At 47.1% G+C, this 23,621-nt stretch overlaps 1 protein-coding gene across 1 annotated transcript in view; it reads left to right on the top strand.

The window, feature by feature from the left end:
• Positions 1–23,621, top strand: part of LOC143359116 (uncharacterized) — a 312,532-nt gene that overhangs the window by 76,937 nt on the left and 211,974 nt on the right. Inside the window, exon 3 of the mRNA XM_076796832.1 lies at positions 16,108–16,183. The gene's annotated coding sequence lies outside the window, so the exon portion shown is untranslated. The remainder of the gene's footprint in view (positions 1–16,107; positions 16,184–23,621) is intronic.

Below are 23,621 nucleotides of genomic sequence, written 5' to 3'. Positions count from 1 at the left end.
GGTTAGGGGACCGACAGCGTCACCTCGAGTTTAGCGCGACGAAAAATTAGACGCGGCACGCTCGTCATGCGTCGGCAATCGAAACGGCTAATTAATTAGTTATACCTCCCCTTCCCAGCCCCGACCCCCTCCTCCACTATGTGGGAGATGAAACGACGAGTGGAACGCGGCATTCGAATAATCATGGCTCCGGTAACAACCGGCGAAATACTTGGAAATTTGTTATACGTTATCCGGGCGATTCAATAATTCCCGGTATCATTGCTAGCAGACGCGAACTGATTACGAATTCGTCGGCCCGATTAAAAATTAATCGAACCTCCTCTGATATTCTTTGTTTATTATTATCCGGCCGGGGAGCCTCGATAATGGGCGCAAAACGCGCGTGCTGTTTACGGCTTATCGTGAATTAAAAATGTACTTATGCGATCCGCACGGCGACCCCACCACTGCCCCTCAAGGATTACCGAATATTTCGCCGAACGTCGACGCGAACGGCTGATCGGAATTGTGTTCAACAAGGAAATAAAAGGGTATTAAAAGTGACGGGAGTTCGAGGGGCGGAGGGAAATTAAAAATTACGGCAATCCCTTTTGCCATTGTTGCGCATTATTGGCTTCGTTTTCCGGCCCTATTCAACAGCGTCAACTTCGAGATAAACAAATCTGGCAAATTTGTTCATCGAAATTGCTGACTTCACTTTCCCACTCGCCGAAAGAACATTTTTGGCGAACAATTCCCGACGGAAAATCGAGGCTTCGGGCTTTAAAATTGAGAATTTTTGAAAAATGTGAAATTTATTTCCATAATCGGTGGTGCCGTTAATGTCCGTGCCAGTGAATGTAAATGTAGGAGAGCGCATATAACAATAATTTTCGGGGAACACGTGTATCAGCGGGTCAGGCTCGGTCCCCTATCTCGGCCAGGCTCTATCGAGATTCACCCCCCCGATAGTGACAACGCTCGTTGGCCTCTCATCTCTCGGCGTTCCGCCTACGATCGATTATATCACGCACGTTATACCGTGTATATAAAACCGCAAGGAGCCCTCGTGCTCCCTAACCGCGCAGCCTGGCGGAGACTTCGTGACGAGGAGCTATTCCTGGAGTATTTTAGGGTTACAAGTTCCGCCGTAGATTGTCGAGATAGGCCCCCGCGGGCTTATTTATGGATCGAATTCGCGAGATTTCCGGGAAAGCTCGTTTTCCTCCCCACAGCTATGTGTGCAGTCCCCTCATCGCCGGCCATGGCTCATCGGCTTTGATATCGCTGCTTTGATGAAATATTATCGGTAATCTGCCGGATGTGTTCTTTGCCGCTCCGATTCCAACTGGTGAACCCCTCATTTTTACTCTTGTTGCCTCCATCTGCCACCATCTGGAGACCGTTTCTGATCTGTTTACCCCCGGCTCTGTTTGCCTCCTAGTATGCTAGACGAGAAGATGTGTGAGGTCCAAGCTACTGGCTGGCCTCAAACGAAAGAAGGATGAGCGAGAAAGCAGTGTCTTCGTTCGAGACTTTGCTATTTTTAATCGTCCGTACACTGAGGGTAGTAATCTCTAGCTGGTCTAGGGGGTAGTAGTCTCTAGCTGGTCTAGGGGGTAGTAATCTCTAGCTATTAGACTATTGTCTATTTTCTAACGGAACAGTGGTATTTTTTGTCTTGGTGTACCTAGGTTGGCACCCTTTCAACAATTAGTATGCCTACCCTCTGTTTCGCAACGGGACAGTGATATTTTTGGTTCTGCTCTATCTAGACCCTAGATCAGTAGCCGCGTTAATCAATTGAGCCCAGTAACATCTGTACCCATTTGGAAACAGTCAACCTAGCCGGTTGTCCTAATCGATCTCGTTAGTAGAGTCCACCTGTACCAAGTCTATCATCCGGTCGTCCGACATTGTGGAATAAATATTTCTTTCAGGGGTGGTTTTATTAGGTTCGAGGATTTGAGGTCGAAGATGGTGGCTTTGAGTAAAGAAAGAGGTTTATGGTTGTGAATGTGTGCGACAAGGAAAGCTGTCCACTCGGCCTTTCTGGTTCAGGGGTTAACTACAACGCACGCCCGGCCACGGCAACCCTCGTGACATCGACCTTTTACCCATTCGCGGTCACGATGCGTCGTTTCTGCCTACTGTATCGTATCAACCGACAAACCAATCAGGTTCCCACAATGGGGACGACGCTATAGCGACCGGGACGTTTCCTTTTGGTTTCACCGACGCGATGCGACGCGACGTCGGGCTTTCTGGTCCGAGTTTTATACGGGCACGATTGCTCCCGTCAATGGGATTGTTGAGTCAGTATGGCGCCGCATCGATAAGCCAACTTGCCTCAGGATGTTATTCGAACCGAGTTTTAATTTTAGCTGGACGTTGTCAGGGTTCACACATAACTTGGATTTCCCTCGCTTGGACTCCCCCTCACTTGGATCCCCCTAACTTGGAGCCCCCTAACTTGGATCCCCCTAACTTGGACTCTCCTTCACTTGGATCCCCCTAACTTGGATCCCCCTAACTTGGACTCTCCCTCACTTGGATCCCCCTAACTTGGATCCCCCTAACTTGGACTCTCCTTCACTTGGATCCCCCTAACTTGGAGCCCCCTAACTTGGATACCCCTAACTTGGACTCTCCCTCACTTGGATCCCCCTAACTTGGAGCCCCCTAACTTGGATCCCCCTAACTTGGACTCTCCTTCACTTGGATCCCCCTAACTTGGAGCCCCCTAACTTGGAGCCCCCTAACTTGGACTCTCCCTCACTTGGATTCCCCTAACTTGGAGCCCCCTAACTTGGATCCCCCTAACTTGGACTCTCCTTCACTTGGATCCCCCTAACTTGGATCCCCCTAACTTGGACTCTCCCTCACTTGGATCCCCCTAACTTGGATCCCCCTAACTTGGACTCTCCTTCACTTGGATCCCCCTAACTTGGATCCCCCTAACTTGGATCCCCCTAACTTGGACTCTCCCTCACTTGGATCCCCCTAACTTGGATCCCCTTAACATGGATCCTCCCTACCTTGGGCTCTCCCTTGCATGGGCCCTTCCTAACATGGATGCACCCTAATTTGAACTCTCCCTAACTTGGATCCTCCTAACACGGACCCCCTTACTATAGACCCCCCAATATGGACCCCCTAATGTGGACCCCCTAACTTGGACCGCCTCTAACTAGGATCCTAACCTGGATCTCCCTAACCTGGAATCCTATTGGTGTACCCTAACTTGGACCCCCTAACCCGGACCACCTAATCTAGATCCCCCTAACACAGACCTAATGTAACATGAACCTGCTCCACTATGGACCCACCCTATCACGTTAAAATCTAACGTAGCAATACCTAACCTCAGTTGACCTACGTGATCAGTTGAAATACGCGAAACTCTAAATTCTGGCGAGTTTTACCTACATTTCTGCAACGTAGGTCATTAATCCTCATTTGTTCCGAGAAAACCTCTGAACAGAAAATACAGAACAATAATCTTACCAACCGTAACAATGCTTGTTTTGTCCAAGTAGAAATCCCATTTCCTAGAACGTTTAAATCAAAAACAGAACCGAAAATTGCGTTTCCGAAGATTGATATAAAAATATCTGTGCCCTGATGAGCTCCCCAGGTGATATATTTTATAAAATAAGTCTGACCTAGATAGTTTGGTCGGGCTGAACGCTGTAAAATACAATAATGTTCCAGAAATCCCAACCCCATATACTGCGAATTTTAGACCCTTCATATGTTCCTTGCAAAAAGTATACTAACCCCTTGCCGACCAAAAACGATTCACGGTTTCAATATTCTCCACTGACCTCCACTAAACTGGTCGATATCCCCGGGGGATACTGCCGTCCCAAAAAATAAATTAACAACGTTACAAAATGGGGTTGAAAGCCAACAAAAACTTTTTAATCACAATAACTTATAATAATCATAACAATTTCGCCATTGAACCTGCATTTTTATTTTTAATATCCCACTGTCCTTGATAGATGGTGGTTTCGCCCTTTGGCCTAAAATTGAGCTCCAGGTTTTGGACGAGCAAAATCATACTTAAAAATGGCCTTCTCCAATTTTTGCAGCAAGGGCTTCCAATCACAAGCCTCGTTTAAGTGTCCCAAAAAATCCCAACTTTGCAAAATCGTTCCCAGCGAAGTTCAGGATTATTAAAAAAATGTTGCGAATCCAGGAAACTTTCCTTCATCATTCCCCAGCGGCAGAAGCGTTTTCAAGTTCCCAGATTTTTCCCGTGTCTCGCGTAGATAGGAAGTAATCACTGCAAGCAGTCGTCGACTTCAAACAATAAGTGCCATTAGGGCGTCGGGCTAGAGGGGTGCTCATTGATACGAAGACTCCCGCCATTGGTCCAGATTTCCCCCGGTCTTTTTGAATGGCTCGGTCCGCGGTAAATGACGTCGGCATCGATTTGCCATTTGTCTCGGTCTCGTCGGGCAACATTATTTCCTGGGGGGCCGGCCCTCTGTCTTACGTCGACGCCATTTGCCGGGAATTTGGCGCACGTCGGTACGCGTGCTGGTATGCAACTGCCGGACGTTTCTCTAGCACAAAGGTGACCGTCCCGGGGGCTGTATAAGTAAGGCTCAAGGAAACGTCCGCATTCCTGACACCTGACGGCGCGTTCAATGGAAGTCGTGTGCCGACCCCTCCCTATCGTCCCCTCCTGCGATACGTTACACCTGGCCGCGCCGTAAGGGGGGGAACCGGCGTCCCTCGCATTAGCTTGAATGGACACGCTCTGATTCTTGCCGTTGCCCTCGTGCGGCTGCTTCGATTTCTGATTGTTCCCCCCTTTTTTGCTATCCGAGGAATTCTCTAACTCACGTATTCATGGCTGCCGTTGCTTGCTCATGCTCAATGCCGGTTTACAACGCCTGGATCGCTCCGTTTAAGAGAACAACGGTGCTTAAACAACCAGTCAAGGTCCAACCCGCCAGTTTATTGTTGGGTTCCTTCCCCTCCGTAAGCCCAGAGTCAAGCAGACATATCGGATGGGTTCCCTCGATCTTAGTCGATGATTCAATCGCCCGTGGTCGGATGACAGGTGACGGATTCCGGGCCAGATACGAGGAGACTATTTCTGAATGCTAGGGTGACTGGGAAAATTGGGGAATCGTCTTTTGATCTTCGTCAGCCAAGGATTTCCTTCGGAAGAGATAGTTGCCTGTGGGGACTTGCAGAACTTTGGGAATTTTTTGAAGCGAAACCGGGCTACCAATTTTTCTGAAATTTTTAGGGTACTTTACCACGGTATAGAAGTGACAAAATAAATTTTAGTTTAACAGGAAAAACAAATTTAACGTGAGAAAAAAATATTTTCAGGCGAACCTTCAAGAGTCCTACCTTACAGTGTCTGTCAGAATTTTTTTTTCGAAAACCGTCCAACCGATGTTTGTAAAATTTTTTTAGCATATCGAGTAACCATTTGAACAACGGAAAAAATTTTTCTCGGTGCAAGAACAGTGCCGATGGCGGAAATAAAAATGATCGTAACGGAGCAGGGTGTACACGAGAACTCGCCCACTTACAAAAGGTAATTTGATTAACGATTGCGAAGAAGGCCGGTTCCGCGACAGTGGAATTGATCAATCGTATTGCCAGACGAGCACTCGAGAGAGGGTTATCAATATGCAAAAGGGTCTTGGTTGAAGTTTCCTAAAAAAAAAGGGAGCAGGCAGATCGTTGATGCGATGTCGGAGGCGAAGGCGTGGGGTTGTATATGGGGAAAAACTTGAGCAAAGGCCTTGTTATCATGGTCGTTACCGCGATAATATCGCTGTTCCGCGTACGGTAACACAGCGGGACGATATTTGCCAAGTAAGCTGCATGCAACATAGTCGCCGGTTACGTGGTTACACAATGGTGACCTGGCTGTAAACCCACTAACGAGAATGCACCCCGTCACCTGGCTGAAGTTTACTTTACTGCTGCGCCCTTGGTCTGTGTAAGCAGCGAATAATGAAGGATAACTGTTATTTGATTCAGTTTCGAGATTCAGTCTCGAAATCCGCCGTTGCTTGATCCTGGGGAAATCTCGAATTGGCAACGCTGTCGTTGAAAGCACAATACAGCTCGAACCAACTCAAACTCGATTTAAATCCATAAATTAGGCGATAAATAATTTTAATAATATTCCGGTTTGCACAAACTTAAGCAAACACCACTGCCCGATCCGTAGGATCAATATCCTTACTAGACCGTCGATTTCTCCGATGCTGTGTAATGTAATAAATAATTTCTTGAGTGTTAAAGCTCGTGCAAACCTAATCAAACGTTACACAAACCTGGCCAAACAGAAGCAAACAGGAACAAACCTAGAGCAAACGTTAAAACAGTGTAATAAATACACCTTTGTGTGCACGTTTGTGACGAAAATGTTCAGGACATTGACCTTGGCAGGTTGCGTCAAGATGATCGAAATTGGGTGGTCTCCGCGCAAGCCTAATTACCATATCGGTTTCAGATGTCCGTGGTCGCGAATGATAATCACGGTTCGGATGAACCTATGCGTGACCCGGGTCCCACGGTCGGTGGATGCGTGGCTTGATGGAGATCGCGTATTAATCTGAGAACTTCGTGGCTGGTCACACTTTCCGGCAACGTAAACAGAAGGTGAATTCCAGTCCGCGGCTTATCGTGTATCCACAGGACGGGACAAATATAAACAGCTTGCAATAATATCCCGTTCCCGCCAGGGGATGTTTAATGAATTCGTCGATAGCATTATACACCTAGGCGAACGAGGAGATACCCTACGGTTGCCCTATGTCTGGCAATTAATCGTGGAAGTATCACGTCCAAATATTCGCAAAAATTCTTGTTGATGCCCACCATGTGTGTGAACCCCCAAGCGTCAGATTCTAAATGCCAACATAGCACACGGGTGCCACATACCGATTCCGAGTGCTTACAACAGGCCATTGGCTGACCTGTTGGATCAATGTCCCAACCTGTCCCTTCAAGTTTCGAAACTGGTGCTGAATGAAAAGTACCTGGTGATGATAAATATCCTTGCGACGTTCATCTACGATCATGCTCTCTAGAAGACCCTAAGTCTTCACATGCTGGCATTTGAAAGAACCTGGTGCTGGTTGACGTTCTGTGGGTGCTTTGTGAATGCAACATTGGGAATTTTTTTGAGCGAAACTGGGCTACCAATTTTTATGAAATGTTCAGGGTTCTTTACCACAACATAGAAATAACCGAAGAAATTTTTGTGTGACAGGAAAAAAATATTTAGCCAGCAAAAAAAATATTTTCGAAAGGACCCTTCAAGAATCCTACCCTACGTATATGCTGGGAGCTTATTGCCTTCAAGATCAGCACAACATCTTAACGGCTCTAGGGTCCTATTGATCCCCTAATGAGTCCAATATCTTAGAGGGAGTATTTCTTCAGATGGCAGCACATGATAGTACCCAGTGTCAAAAGATGTCCTTGACACAGGTTACACACAACTCCCCATTGACCATCCGATGATCCAAGTGTTCCGATGAGTCCACTTGTTCGGATATCAAGACAAGCACGTCTCCAGTGCCAGCAAACCTTTGTTCCTCGACTGGCCTAAGTCCCCATAGGTTTGGGCGAGAGTTGAGCACCCTACCATCATCTCCCGAGTCATCAACACGTGGATGCACCCGGAGGCAAGCTCACCGACTGCACCGAAAAATCGCGTCCCGGGGCGGACGTGCCATAAATGGTTCGCGTTCAATCAATATCTCCGGTTGTTTGTTCACGGTATTTATACCCGCCTGCACCGTGAACATTGCAGAAGACAACCCCGAGGGATCCACCGGTTGAGCATAGAGCGCCGCCTATTACTTATGTAGCCGTCATCCGCGCCGATCATTAATTTCCATTGTCCTGCTTAGGGGGGCGTCGTTTTTCAAAGTCCCTTGTAATCCGTTCCGCGTTATTTACAATACAGCTCGCCTCCAAACGGAGAATCAGCCATTGATGAACCGCACGATTCACAGGTGGTCTCGATTGCCCGTTTCATAATCCCCCCTGATGCGACCATAACCAGTCGCTTACACCGTGGGAGGGGGGAGGAGGACAGGATCGTCACGCCACGTGTCAAAGGAAAAAATCGAGACTCGAGCGGAATCCGCGATGAGATAAAGATAAAGGGGGTAGGGGGTAGGGGGTAGGGGGATGAACCGAGCCGCGTGTTCGAGGGCCGCGGCGGGTACAATTGCGGTTAATTACCGGCATATTCACGGGGATACCCGTGCTCCTTAGTGGAGGGGTGATAGGTAGGGAGGGACGACGCCGAGCGTCGCGTCGCGTCGCGTCGCATCGCGTCGCGCCTACTAATCCGCCGCGCGGGTAATTCGTTCGTTGCGCGCGGGACACGTCCATTGAATTAGCCGGAGGCCGGGGCTTAATTAAATCGTCCAGATAAACAACTTCCCTTCAGGGCCTGACAGTGGCCGGCCACGTACGCACGCGGCCGCCCTCTGTCTTTATCCCCTCTGTCGTACCGCACCCCCCAACCCCCAACCCCCCGCGACCCACCGTGTGATATTCACCGGCGTTTTTTCTATCGGCCCCTGGAAAACTGAATGGAGGACAGTCGACCGCTCTTTCAGCGTTTTCCGGCGTTCGCCCCCAGGGTTCACAAAGGTGAAGAGTGAAAGGGCCCCCGGGAGTGGTCCCTCTGTGACCCGGTGAATTCCGGCGCACCGGTTTTGATTTCGTTTCGACCCGGCCGCCGAATAAATATTGGACTGAAGGAGGATTGAAGGTAGCACTGATGACACCGGACCTGTCACCGAAACCCATCCCCTTCCCAACACTCTGTCCGGTCACTTATTCATCCGGCTGGTCCTGACAGTGTCCAATTAAATCCCTCAATTGCCTAATCACTCTTTTCCACCGGTTAATCAAAGCTACCGCACGTTTCTGTTGTCGGACTGCTGCTTCGCTGGAGATCATTGTTGTTCAGGCGCCTCGGGAATAAAATTCATTTGCATACCGGTGCACAATAGGACGAACACCGCGCGCAGCCGCCATTCGTTTATGACGAGCGATCCTGCGCCCTTCGCTTGCCTGTCGAGACCTAGCCCTTCCCCTACCTTCAGAACCACAATTTTCGATTCAGGATGAGTGAATAGTGCACTTTGTTATGCGGCATGCAGGTTGACACTTGCTTCAGGGTGGGGGATCCTGGTTCGGGGGAATTTTGACTTCATGGGGACGTGAGTCAAGGGCTAGATCTAATACAGAGCTCATCTTAACCAATGGAATCTTACGCTTGGACTATGGCCTAGTAAACGGATTGACGTCACCTATACTTGACCCTAATCTAGTCCAGAGTTAGCCTATCAGCTAATATAGACTTCATTTGGATCATCAATAGACGAGTCCAGTAATGCATGCTAGACCGTAATTCAACATATTTACTACTTGACACACTTATACTTCAGCACGTCGAATCTCATTCCACTGTCCATGACTGGTCCCTTCGGATACCTTCTTTTTTTTTGACTGTTTAATTTAGCGCGATGCGGATATGTGCGTAAAATATTTTTTTATTCGGATAGGATATATTGACAAGGTTTGGCACCTTAAGCCTGGTTCACTGGGCGCGGGAGATCAAAGAAACGCCGGTCCGGCCCGGTCGTTGTCAAAATAATTACGGGAACGTTACAGCTTTGAAGTCGGTCCGGGTACAACGCGACAATTTCCCAGTTAGCTCGTGGCCCAGTCGATCCCCCGTCGATGACAAGAGTTATTTTCTGTCTGACAGGTGTCGGTAAAACGTCGATCGTTTTTTAAAGCTCGCAACACGAGTAGGGCCAATTGAACAGGCGAACGCGTGCAACATGCACCCGGCCCCGAATGCCATCGTGCAGGATGAACGACGCCCGGCGTTATTTAGCATATAAAAAAAAAATCTGCAGCCCGATGCGGGGAACAATCAAACCGATAGACTGGCAAATATTTTTCGCGACGCTCGATTTTCCACCGGTGCGGGGGAACAATATTTTCAAACGATACGCGATAGTTTGTTCCTGACGTTCCAGAACCGAAATGTGGATATTCTCGTTTTTAAATATTCTAGTCGACGCTGATATCGTCGACGAACAGGTTCACCCATGCGTATGGATTGTCTATTAAACTAGAATAGACCATTGGTCAGACGTGAGAACTATTTCGGTTAGCTATGGAGTACAGGAAAATCTCTTTTATCTGAACCTGTCGAGAAACCATAGACATAATAGATATTAGGTTCACCTACCCATTTTACTGATTAAAACGAGTCCAAACACGGCATAGTTCGGAGCACATTTGCCTGAGTAAATCACGATTTTGTAAATCCTCTATTATGCGAAAAATTCTATGTCCCGATTTTAGACAGGTGATTGCGATCAAAAAGGGGTCGAGTGGGGTATCGTTTTAATCGGAAAAGCGTCGCGAATATGTTGGTAAAGTCTGCGCACAAAAATGATTAACAATAAAAATGTTTTTAGAACAAAATGTTTAAGTGCTGGGAAATTTGAACGCGAACATTTGGATCCAATCTGAAACAGGTTTGTAGTCTGACAGCTACGAACGGCTTCGACCTGAACATCGAATCCATCACGCACGACCGGTGCAAGATATCTGATTACACTGTTAATTAACACCGTACATTGTTCTTTATTGCTCTCGTCGAACCCTGCCAACAGTATATCGAGTTACGGTATTGAAGATGATGCTTCTGTCGCAAGGAGGATTCACTTGGAGAGCACTCGCAGCCACATCATTCCCAAGGATCGAGATTTATGGCTGGCGAAAGGGGGGGGGGGGACTGCCGCTGCGTTTGCTCTACACGCGTATTATATTTCACGGTCAAGCGTCATTGTTGCCTCCGCATGGGGGAAGAGATGGTAACGACCACCATTCACTCGCGACGCTATAGAAAACGTACTGGGGTCGCATCTGGGTCAGTTTTAGGTTAGGTTTCAGTGAGGAGAATTCGGATATCGGTACAGATAACAGAGGCATCACCGAATCATGACATTTTTCTGATTAGAATGTTACCTCGCACGACCCCATCTGGGTCATACTTACTTTTTTAAATCCAGGGCATAGAATTTGAATATCGTCGAAATTTTACAAAATCGTGATTTGCGCAAGCAGATATGCTGCGAACTATGTCGTGTTTGTACTCATTTTAATCAGACAAGTGTCAGGAGTATGACGATGACTTTTATTAGAATATTATAAACATTTAAACAAATTTTAAAGACACCGAGGTGCCTGTAGCATCAATTTTCTCGGACATTTTGCAATAAATTTTAAAAACCAAGGGTCTGAAGTAAAATTTAACCACACCTGAGGATACAGCAAATCTTTTTTTTTCAGAAAACTGTGGAGGAAAGTCAGATTTTGTTTTCGTTGTGTTTCGTGCACCGCGGCGTGTCTTGGCGTTCGTTTTTCTTTCTTCGCGGTCAGGATTAATCGGAATTAATATAATAGCGGCGTCCGCGGCTCGTTAATCGTCAAACAGAGCTGTTCAGAAACCGCAATGCCACAGTGGTTGAGAGGGGAAAAAAAGCGCGAGCCAGTTTTGCCGGGTGTGTGGCGAATTTTCCGCCGGCAACTGGCGTAAATCAGCATCGTAAAGCCGTCCGCGCAGAAATTCTGTATCTGGTCGTTATTCAATTATCTGTTCTCCCTTTTAGACACCTATGGCTCGACTCGTTCGCAGCTTAACGGCTTACGATACCGATTCCATCCCCTTTGCCCGTTGCTTGCTCATCGCCGCTCGCGGAACCGTAAACCCAGTCATATCGGCCGTCGTAAAAGCCATGACCGAGCATCGAGCCTTGCCTCTGAAGGGGGCAATTACTGTTGCTGCGAAAATGAAAGTAGCAGGGCGGAACGACTCGACGAAAATTCTTTTCTTTACTGCCCCATCTTCCCACTCACCCCCTCCCATCCTTTTCCAAGGGGGTGTTCTGAATTTTCAAAAAATCAATTTTGTACATTTTCCGTAAACATAAGTGTCCAAAAGGATTTCTTTGAATTCGTAAAATTCAGAAAATCGTGGGCAAGGGTCGACACCCTATCTGCAAAACGTGCGCCATACAAAAATTAATAATTCCCGTACTTTTGAGTATTCCCTTTTGAAAAAAATAGCATGTGTACTTCAAATATTGATACACATCTGTGCAAAATCCTAGTGCCGAAAGATTAATAGTTTTTTCGAAAAAAATTCCAAAAAAGTCGCATGCAAAAACACGGGGAGGAGTGGCCCACGGAGGATAAAGTTATTCAAGGTAGCCGCACGCGAAAAGACGCGCCCTTGTTTTCTATCGATCTCCCCTGCATTAATATCAACGTTCCAACGAAAATATGGCGGATGTTACCGCGTACTCGATGATCCGTTCCGCCATATAATGCATACATGTTCCTCGCGCTCGCACACACACACACAAATCAACCGAGCACGCCCATAGACACGCCACTCGGGGGATGTGAAGGGCGTCCAGCTTCCCGTTTCGTTCAAGGCTCCGGCTTGAATGAATCCGCCCTTCTGTTGTGCTTATATCGCGATTTTCTGACATACGCCGGCATATAAGCGTCATCGGGACCGACCCCTACGATAGGGGATATGCACGGCGGATGAATTTTTAGGAACAAGCCCCGGATCCCCGCTGTCTATCCGACATGTATTTTCATGGCTGTTGTGGGGGGGGGGGGGGGGCATCGGATGAGGGGAGACTCCTCTTTCTGATTCGCAGAATCTGTGCTGTCTGCGTACAAATTTATCGACACAATCGCCCGAGATTTCTGCTCCATTGGCCGGTCAACAAATTGAACCGAACGCCAGTGTTCGGATAGTAGAGGTCCCACTATATCGTGGATTAAACGCGTAAACGCGGTCCGAATTGTATCGTGTTGGGCGTCGTTTTAACCGGAAAAGAATGGCCGAGATGTTGAGCAAAGTTTCGCAAAGAAATAATTATTAACAAAAGAGTTACAGCTCAAAAATTGATACAACTTCGGTGTTGACCTAACATTTTCCCAGAAACTTGCAGAATTATTCTCGTCCCTGTAACGCGGACTATTGCCGGTAGAAGGGGTACATGTCAGCCATCTTTCCAAGAGGCATTTCTGTCATTTTCATAAAAATCGTCGCGTTTAGGCGCGCGGTGGTCCGTTGTTAGCAGCGCTGCCACCCACACACGGTCACTTTTTCCGCGGCGTGCTCGAGCGTTCCGGCTCGCTGTCGATGACAGAGCGATTACACACGGAATAACAATGCTCGTCGCGAGATCTGGCTTCGTTCGACGTAATGTAATCAGCAAAGCACACCGAGGAACCCCGGGTTATATACGATATAATGCTATCGATCATTACGAAACGAGCGGGCACCGCCGGCCGACGTAAATCCGCTGGGCAGATTACCGAGTGTGACGTCGAGCGCGCGCGCGCGTGTGTGTGTGTGTGTACACACACGCACGGGCACGCGTGTATGTGTGTGCAATATTTAAGCCTCGTTAAACGCATAATTTCAAATCGGCCGTGGAATCCGCGTCATATGTTATTGATAACCGCGCTGCGTTCGTGCGGCCGCCTGAATAATGCGCGGATTACGCGGTCTAAACTAAAGCAAACGTCGAATAATTAACAAGACAGTGCTTTGAAAGCCCCCGCCTGCGAGCGGTGAGCTCCTCGTAGGCCCGCGAGCGTTACGCTTCGACCTCATTAACTATACAACTTCCAGTCTCTTTGACGCGGCGCGAAGAGATTGATGAAGCGAGCTCCGGCCGATTAGAGACGGTGATTAAGAAAGGTAGACGTACCTGTGTGTATTTCTACTTCCCCGGATCTCTCCAGCCGCCATCCCTTCAGTCACCCCCCTGACTCATCCCCACGTACTCTCCGAAACTTGCTCTAGCCCCCAGCCCTTCGGTTTTCCGATTAAGCGTGACGATTAAAGAGTATTTAGACCTTCCCCCCCCCCTCTATACCCAAACCCCCCAGTCATGTATTTTCATGGGGATAGTGCGACTGAGTGGAGGATGTTTATTCATAACGAGCCACTATCTATCTAGACACCCGAATCGTCTGTTGGCCTGATCAATTGGCAACGCTGCGTTCGCCTAAAGCTGTTAAATCGAGCCAGCTGGATAATCAACGGTTCTGCTGATCGTATAATTGAGGTGAAAGATCGACTATGTCGACTATTACAATCGAAACCTTCGTTAACATATTCCTGACGTTCTTCCGATTAAAATGATACCCAACACGACCCCTTTTGGATCATTTTTACCTGTCTAAATCCATGATATAGGACATTTTGGATTTGGACGTCTTCGGTTCGGATAGCCGAGGTTCTACAAAATTGTGATTTACTCAGGCAAATATGCTCCGAACTGTATCGTGCTTGGACTCGTTTTAATCAGAAAAATGCCTAGGAAATAGTGATTCAACTCCCATAACAGAATAATGGTAAACAAAAAAGTTATTTCGATGTTTTCATCGAATGCACCTTTTACCAACATCAAAAAATCAACTGACGTGTACTTCTCGTTACATGTAGAATCCAGTTTGCACTTGCAAACGAGTTTCGTTACATCGTCGAGTTTTCATGCACGCCTCGCAATCTATAGTGAAGTTCCGACCCGAGACAGTAGCAGAATAGTCTAACCAATTTCTGGGACGGGAGACGTCGCCTTCGGCATTCGATTAACGAGCCTCTACGGAGTACAAAGATATTGTTAATTAAAAGATCAACCTGGGTAACCGAAAGTACACACTGAATAATTATAACGTGCACGGGAGTCATCGAAGATCGGCACGCGGGACCTGATGAAACTGTTCGATCAACAAGAGCTTTCTAACGAGGGTATAAGCATACTCCGACGAATATTGTCAACGTTCTGTCGCGCAATTTGCTGCGTCCCCGTTCACGCTGCCGACGCGACATCTCCGATGCTTGGGATGACGATCATTTAGTGCTGCACTTCGAACTTGTACCGATGCAATTCCTATTCATACGACTAAAAGACATCAAAGTGGAGGTTTCTGCGCGAAGAAACAATTTTCCCGGGGCGAAGTAGTCGTTCGCAGACCCTTTTGCTTTTCCAAGACCTATTTGCGCGTTCCAACGCGCGTAAACCTCCATTTCGGGACTCCACCGCCTCGTAAATTTTCGATGACTCGCGCATCCAGCTGTCATTCACCGAGGATATTGTCCCGCGGGCCAGGAGTCTGTCACGGCACATAACCGACACGTTCGACACTGAATTTTATTAGTTGCCGTTAAAATCTTCCGGCCGTTTCGTTCAGCGCCGACGAGAGAGAGAGAGAGAACACCCGCGACAAGTTAATAGCGGTTCGACAAATTCTGGCACGATGAAACGCGTTATTTGTGAAACGTTAATGACGACAGGTCTCCCGACCGTGCAACTCCCCGGAATCGGATTCCCAAATTATTAAAACACGCGGATCGCTCCAGCTCCAAATTGGTACTTGCCACTCTGATTATTTCGAATCCCGCTCAGTTATTCTCTCAGTTGGTGTAGGAGACCTCTGAGATGGGTATCAGGAACCTTCTGAGAATCCGGAATTTTATTTCGTTAATTTTACATCGACAGTGTCCGTGGCAGGGTCCTGAATCTGTTATTTTGCAGGCGAAACTCTAAAAAGTACAGCAGTGCCTCGATATTATTCAGTTCCTTGATAAACATTTTTTCTTTTGAATTATTTTTAAATGAAACTTATATTATCATGTTGGCGACATTTTTCCAATTAAAATGAACCCAAACATGATACGGTTCGGAGGATATTTGCCTGAGCAAATCACGAATTTGTGCAACCTCGATTATCCGAGCGATTATTTCCAAATTCTATGTCCTGGATTTAAACAGATGAATGTGATCCAAATAGGGTCGTGTGGGGTATCGTTTTAATCAGAAGAACGTCACGAATGTGTTGGTGAACGCTTCATACAAAACTAATTAACTTTTATTAAAAAACTAATTAACTAACTAATTATTTTGCAATCTACTATAACGTAACCTAAACGTGAGTCTGATGGATATTAGAGGCGTTCTGAGCACATAAAAAGGTCCATCCATTTTTCTGTTCCAGGAGGAGCCAATGATTGTCACCCACCCTTGAAGAATAAACACGTACACCAGATGATGCAGTAAATATTTGGCAAACGGTGAGTGTTGCATTATAAATCGCTGCGTTAGCACACTAATTAGCCTCCAGTACACACGAGAAATTTTGCAAAAAGAATTTTTCTTTGAAAAATGACTACTTAACCGCATGTGGAACGTTAATCCTTTCACGAGGCGTACTCGGCCCTGGTCCGCGGAGAAAATTTCAGGAATGACCGTGGTAAGATATGAATTTTCATCGGGAAGTCGGACGATAAATTTCCTCCGCGCGAGACGCCCGGCCATTATGTAGATAATCGCGCGACAGAATTTACGTTCCGTGATGCCGACTCCGTAGACACAGCACCGAAAACGAAATCGCGTCGCGGAATATATTTGCGACACCGGGGGCCAGAGCCTCGCCCGTTTTTAAACTTGTAATGTCTCCAGCACCGGTGCTGAGCCTCGCTCGTGTACGTGTGCCTGTGGTATGCACGCATGCACACACTCGACATACACAGAGGAAGCCTAAAGGAAATGTCTGCCAGACGCCGGCGAACGTGATATCCGAAGTCACTCACGAATTCATAGGATCCCTTTCTTCTTTGTTTTCCCGCTGCACGCCTCTGTGTAAGACGCACACGGGCACGCGTACCGATTCGGTAATGTTCCCGAGGATTTCCCGGCAATCTCGGCCCGCTTTCCTCCAAATCTCCCGGCAATGAGCCGCGTGATGCAACTCCTCTTTTTCTTATCCTTCGTCTTCACAGTGACGTTCGCGAGTTGAATTTTGGATAGACGAACTTACAGCCCCGGCGTAGAGGGGGTATCGTCTCTGGATGCAGTCCGCACTCCATTCCGAGCGATATCCTCCTCGATATGAGAACTTGGAAACACATGAACCGTCCCGGATAAACCGGAATTTCGATCGGAATAAATACATTTTTGTTACGTTAATTTTACCCTGACACGGTACTTGTGGCAACGTCCTGAACCTATCATTATTTTAGAATCGATACTTTATAAAATAATGAAGTAAATGAAAAGACTGATTTTTTTTTTTAACTGTGCTTACATTAAACTTGTGTTAGCATATTTATGGCATTCTCCTGATTAGAACGAGTCCAAACATGATACAGTTCGGAGCATATTTGCCTGAGTAAATCACGATTTTGTAGAAGTTCGATTTTCCGAGCGATTATTTGCAAATTCTATGTCCTGGATTTGAGCAGGTAAATGTGATCTAAATGGGGTCGTGTGGGTAATCGTTTTAATCAGAAAAACGTCACGGATGTGCTGATGAACTTGTCAAACAAATCTGATGAACAACAACAAAGCTTTGTTTGTTAATAATTATTTTGCAACCTACTGTAGAGTACAGTGAAACAGTCTCAGTGTCTTTCAAATAAAATGGAGTTGAAAATTATGCAAATACAGAGCGCAAAAGGGCTCCTCTAGCAAAATTGTAACTCGGTATGGAATTAATTCGAGGCGGAGCGAAATTAATCGGGACCATTGTGCTCTTGGCACGGGATGTACCTCCGCCCCATGGATAAAATGTTGTTCCCGATATTTTAGCGTGGTTCCGCCCCTCAATCAGAACAAAGAGATTCCGGTTGTCCGAAAGTTGCGTACGTACGAGGTAATCCGCATAAATTCCTGGTAACAGTCGCGTTCCCGTCCGGAAACACGGGAGAGGAGTCGGTACGGAAACGAAGAAATTGGTAAGAAGAGAAGAAGAAGCGCGGGGTTCCTCGGGCTGGTCCCAGCGCACGTATACCGGGGAGGGATTTAGGTCAACAATGTGGAGCCTCGTAGATATAGCTCCGGCGAATAGACTGCCGTAACCGATTGAAAGTATTCTACTCGATTTGGCCGCGATTGCGCGGAATCTCCCGAGTGTGGTAATGCATCCACCTTCTTTACCGCTGGTTACGTGTAACAGGATAATCGTCATGGCGACCTAGATCCGGCATTGCTAGCACTATGTATTTTCCTTACACGAAACCCCTCGGCCAGAACCTCGCCCTGCCTTCAGTAAACAGTCGTCTCTCTCTCTAGCTTTATTACAATGCACCAGAATTTCAAATTACTCCCTTCAGCTTAGGTGTTGCGGTAATAGCCCCTTCAGGGGTATAGATCCGGGGCCAATTCCTAACCAGACCTAGCTCAACCTGCGCGGAGTCAGCCCCGAGACCTAACTCACAGCAAGCAGACTTGCATTCCACAAACAGGACCTTGATTGATTACTCTGGAGGAGACTGGGAAATGATTAACACGTTGCCTGGGTGCTCTATCGTAAGCCCTGAGCTCCGAAGATGGACTCGAGAACTGACCTAGGTGGGATTCTAACCCAGACTGGACCTAACATTGACCTGACAACTCTGACTTTACTTGAAACTAGGCATTGCATTGATTTGTTAAGAAACTGGGGATCTCCATGCACTTATGGGGTGCATAGTATCTTCACTAGTAGGGACACGCCCTGTCCCAAAAGGGGCATGAACAAGGAAGGCCCAACTCAAACGTGGCATGTCTATGAAATACCTAACACAAAGTGGGAGTGACTACAAGATATCTATCACAAAGGGGGCGTGGCTACGGAAGACTTAACCTAAAGGGGCGTGACTAATGAAGACCTGCCCAAAGGGGCGTGAACAAGAAAGGTCTAACATAAAGTGGGAGTGGCTAAGAGTGGCCCATCCTAACGGGGGCGTGAACAAGAAAGGTCTAACCCAAAGTGGGAGTGGCTAAGAGAGGCCCATCCTAACGTGGGCGTGACCAAGAAAGATCTAACTCAAGAGGGGCGTGCACAAAGAAGAGTGTAGACTTATTCTTCAGCTTTGAAAGTGACCAAGACAATATTTAGGGTACAAATCGCATCTTCAGAGTTCCATATTCGTCCGCCGATTCCAGTTTAATATATCCGGATCTATACAGACCGTTTCCCCGGGATTTCATCAAGGCTACGACGCGGCAATCTCTAAGAAGATTGCGAAAACGCATATTTCGCTAGAATATACCCAATTAACTTAGAGCATGTTCAAACAGCCAAATAGCGGTGTTAGCTAACTTCGCGACTGTACACAGCTGCGCGGATTTCGACACGTGCAAGCACGGGTCGCGCCCTAGCCTTTGAAGTAGTCGTAAAAGCTCCAACTACTCTGCTCCTAGTTTGGAACGTTTTAGTGGGCGAATTGTAAAGTGAAGACTGTTACGTGTACTTAATCTGTGCTCGGACAGTAAAACGTATCCGGGCTGCGGTGACCGCGTGTCTGAAAGTATGGTGTAACCCCCCCCCCCATTCGAGCACGTGAAACTGTCCTAAAATAGCTGTACGAGCTCCTTACTATCGTGACTCCTTTTTTCAATTTGCCTGGGACTTTTATCACGTCGTTCGCATAACCCGGGACTTTTTACCCCGATTAGCACGACATAATGAACGACTTTTACCTACGGAAAGGGGAACAAAACACTTCAGACAAGAGTGTTCCATTTTCTCTTTTTCAGAAACAGCCAATAGATTGATCCGACGATTGGATTTAGGGTATAGTTGTGAAGTGTGTGGGTTAGGCGGAAGGTGGAGAGACGCAGGAGGATTTTGACAGGGTGTGTGGGAGTCAAAAACGCGATTCGTCGAGATTACCGGGCACTCGAGAAGCCGCGGCGGAGTGCGGTGACCCAGTTAAAATAAAAATACGTGCGCTCGCAGGCATCCAGCGGCAATTCACTCGAATGCTCTCACACGTGCTCGCGCCCATTTTTCCCCCGCAATACCTCAGAAGTAGTTAGTTATGTCGGGGGCCGGTTTGCATGGTAAAGAAGCAACGACAGAACTGCCGGCTAACGACGCGTACATCCTCAAATAGAAACCTCCAACTCCGCGAGGATTCTGGAACGTGGAATGAGCAGAGACGGTGGCAGTGGGCGGCGTCTAAATGAGAACGGACGAGACCCGGGCCCTCCCGATGCTGTTCGAAAATTTTTCTTCGTCGCCCGTGGAATTTACTTTACACCGGCGCCCGGCGATGGAAATTCTTGCATCGATTTGTTCTTCGATTACATCCGGGAAATTGTTCGATTTTTATCCTGACGTTGTATCGGAATAGCTCGGCGGAAGTTGTTTAAATTTATTGAGATATTCAATAACCGGAATCCGTTTTCCGGGGGGTTAATTTTGATGTCTGAAGTTTTTATTGGGAAAGTTGCTGCTCGAGAATTTTGTTACGAACTAATATCTGAGGCATTCGTGTAAGCCTGCCGCGGAGCGAGCCGAGAGGGAACTTCCTGCCGGAAATGATTTAGTTTTCGGTGGTTTTGAGGAGAGTTCGCTGATTGTAATTGTGCGACTGTGGTTTTCGATGGGCCCGATTTAAATGAACATTAATATTTTCAAATGTGCACGTGGGAAAATGGTATTATTTAACACGTGTGCCGAAAAAATGTTGTGAAACGTTGTGCAAAATTACGATTTTTGTAATTACCGACAAAATTCTTGTTCTGGCGTTAAAAGGGTGTCAGACTGGAGGTATCTGCAAAATTTTAAGCGAATCGAAAGACTGGTGTTAAAAATGCACGCAGAAACGTGTCGAAGTGGAATGATTCTCGCACACTTTTTGGCACATTGGTCTCAAACGCCAAATTTCGATCTAATTCTTGTGGTAATAGGTGTGCGGCATCCTACTGGAGATATCTGTCAACTTTTACCTGAATCAGATCAGCAGTTTAAAAAATGTCACAATAATCAAAATCGATTTTCACAAATTGTGTGCTGCATTGAAGCACACCATGCTCCTGAACAAAGCAGCCACAATTAAGAACATATTAACTCCTCTGTCAGAGGACCTCATTGAAAGCCTTCTCGAGTCTCAGTGTCAACAGAGTGGATCTCACAGAGCAGTGCGTCAAAATTAGCCGAGGGGGCGTCGAAATTCATAAAGAAAGCAGCGATATCCTGGTGTGTGGGCACGCACATGCGAGACCCGTCTGTGGATTATCCTGAAACGTCTGCGAGAGCCAGGCTCGCATTACGTACCCCTTTCTTCTCCTATTATGAGAGACATTAATGCTGCCGGCGGTTGTAGCAGCCCGGGAAAAACAATAGGTATTCTCAGAACACTTGTCCGCCTCTGCCATACCTGTCCATTGTTTCCCGAGCGGTGTCTGACGGCCCGGTTTCACGTCGAGAGAGAAACTAAGGACCCGTCGTCGCCGGCTAAACTAAAGGGGACCAATTTCATAAAAGTTCCTCCCTTTTTTCGTTAACGTCAACAATCACGCGCCGGGGCGTTTCTTCATTTGCATGACTCAATCTCTCGATGACCGAAGCAGAACTATAAATTGTACACCTGATAAACAACTTTTATGGCCAGTCAATGCGTTATTAGATGCAAAGTCATCTTCGAATCCAGTAGATTTCGTCCCGAAGGGAATTACTGGTATCGTCCAAGGGTTTCCGGCGAGTGGATTCCTGCGGGGCTAATTAAATCGAGATAATGCAGAGGTAATTCAAGACTGGTAATTAATTATCCCGACGGTGAACAGAGTTCAATTTCAGGGTAATGCCGCGCGCCAGTAGAAAACGCGGCGGGGCTACGATCGTGTGATGGGAAATCGTTGTTCGAAAATAAACACTGGCGCCAGTTAAATCGAGCAGTCGGTCGGTTTGGACTTCATTGTTTTCTTTCTTTCCGGTGCACGGTGGACAGCGTTTGATTAACCCCTTGCTGCGGCCTGCGCTCGCCTGCGAAGTGACACTACCAACGCCGGCTGCGTTTAGCTATTTTATCGGTATTTCTGCGAGGAACCGGGACACAGTAAAACTGGTAATTCAGTTTCGCAGCGAACGGAATTCTTCCGTCGGAATTTTTCCGTTTCCTTCGGCTTAAACTATTATTTGAAAGCCAATTGCGTTCGCGTGGGGATGGTTTCAACTTTTATCTCCTGGCAGATTGTTCAATTAAAAAATTTGAATTGCGGCTTAATTGTCGCCACTGATATACTCGGTAACAGGACGCTACAAGTCCCCGACTGATTAGCTCTTTAATCAATGTTTCGTTATTAGAGAACGCGTCGAGCACTTATCATGTTACATAATTAGATCCCGACGTCATAATTAGACATCTGCATTCTGGTGCCAGGGAGTCTGTTCTCGGAGACAAATCGATCGTTTGGCGGCCTCGAAATTGTTTAGAAAAATGTTTGCAGTGCTGCAGCATATTCTTGCGAGGACATGTTGTACTTAGAAATTTTTATCTAGAAAACTGTAGCTCGGATCGAATTGAACTTTTTTTTATTTTAATCCAGAATGCTCGACTCGTCGTCAGGATATTGTTTTCTTCCCCGCGTGCTTTCGGCTTTTATTTAAAAAATAAGCCCAAAATCAACGGCAGAGAAATGAATCTCGCAGTGATTGGACGACTGCCTTTTAATCTCGCGTTTATTTTCAAAAGCGGTGGGTAGGCTAACAAATGGTTGATCTTAGGAAAACGGGGACGCGTTGTGCTCGAGATTCTCGGGATCCATTCACCGTCTACGAGCGGCTCGACGCAATTCCACCGGCGGCGTCATCGTAACGCGAAAATACGCTGCCGGCTGAAGCTCGCCGTGTTTTATTTCTCGTCTGCTAATAGGGTGTAATCATGCACGCGAATGCCAGCCATCTATAATTAGCATAGGAAAAGAATTGCACGCGGCTCTCGCGTTCAAGGGCTCCGGCGCGCGCTCGATCGCGCCAGAATTCTTCCATAATTCAGCTTTCATCGCGCTCAACCTACCCCCGAGAAAGGATTAAGCGTGCCGGTTCTGTGCTATTAAATTACGATATCGCGTTAACGCGGTATTAATTCTTGTATCGTTCCGACATTGTTCCTTGGGGCCACGGTGTCCAACACACACACACACACACACGCGCGTTACACCGTGACTCGCATAACTCCGGGTGCACGATCATTTTTCGTCGAATTCTCCCCGGAGACAAGACACTGAACAGCTGATAAATTGCAAATAGAAACAACGGAGAAGTGGGAGGAACGAAAATTGGCTCGGTCCTCATTTTGTTCAGCAGGACATCCTGCGACCTCGGGTAGACTAATCAGAATTTAGGGGACTCCAAAATGAATCCTGGCAGAGTTCAGGTGTCCTTAGACGACTACAAATCTGTAAACATTTTAAGTTTGCAGTTTGGTCTCGACTTTGTTTCCTCATATCATTTCAAGTGGACATGGCCCTGATGGCGGTTTAGCTACCACCTAGACTGGCCACCTAAGTGCAGCCAAGTGTCAGACTTAACTATGTTGATCCAGATTGTTCAGGAGCTGGTCCAGGTGATGCCCGAAGGTTAGGTAGCTATTTCGCGAAAAATCTGAAGACAATGCTATAGGCCTAGCGGGTGATAAATCAGCGGTTCACGGTAATTGGCGCGTCATAGACAATAGCTGGCATAACTCGCGGGTAAACTTTGCCCAGTTTAGTGCCCCCTAGCGGCTCGGAAGTTCCCCG

The sequence above is a fragment of the Halictus rubicundus genome, chromosome 11 (genome assembly GCF_050948215.1).
Source record: "Halictus rubicundus isolate RS-2024b chromosome 11, iyHalRubi1_principal, whole genome shotgun sequence".
In the NCBI taxonomy this organism is placed as follows: Eukaryota; Metazoa; Arthropoda; class Insecta; order Hymenoptera; family Halictidae; genus Halictus; species Halictus rubicundus.
The sequence above is the reverse complement of the archived record's forward strand: the minus strand, read 5'-3'. Positions and strand labels throughout refer to the sequence as shown.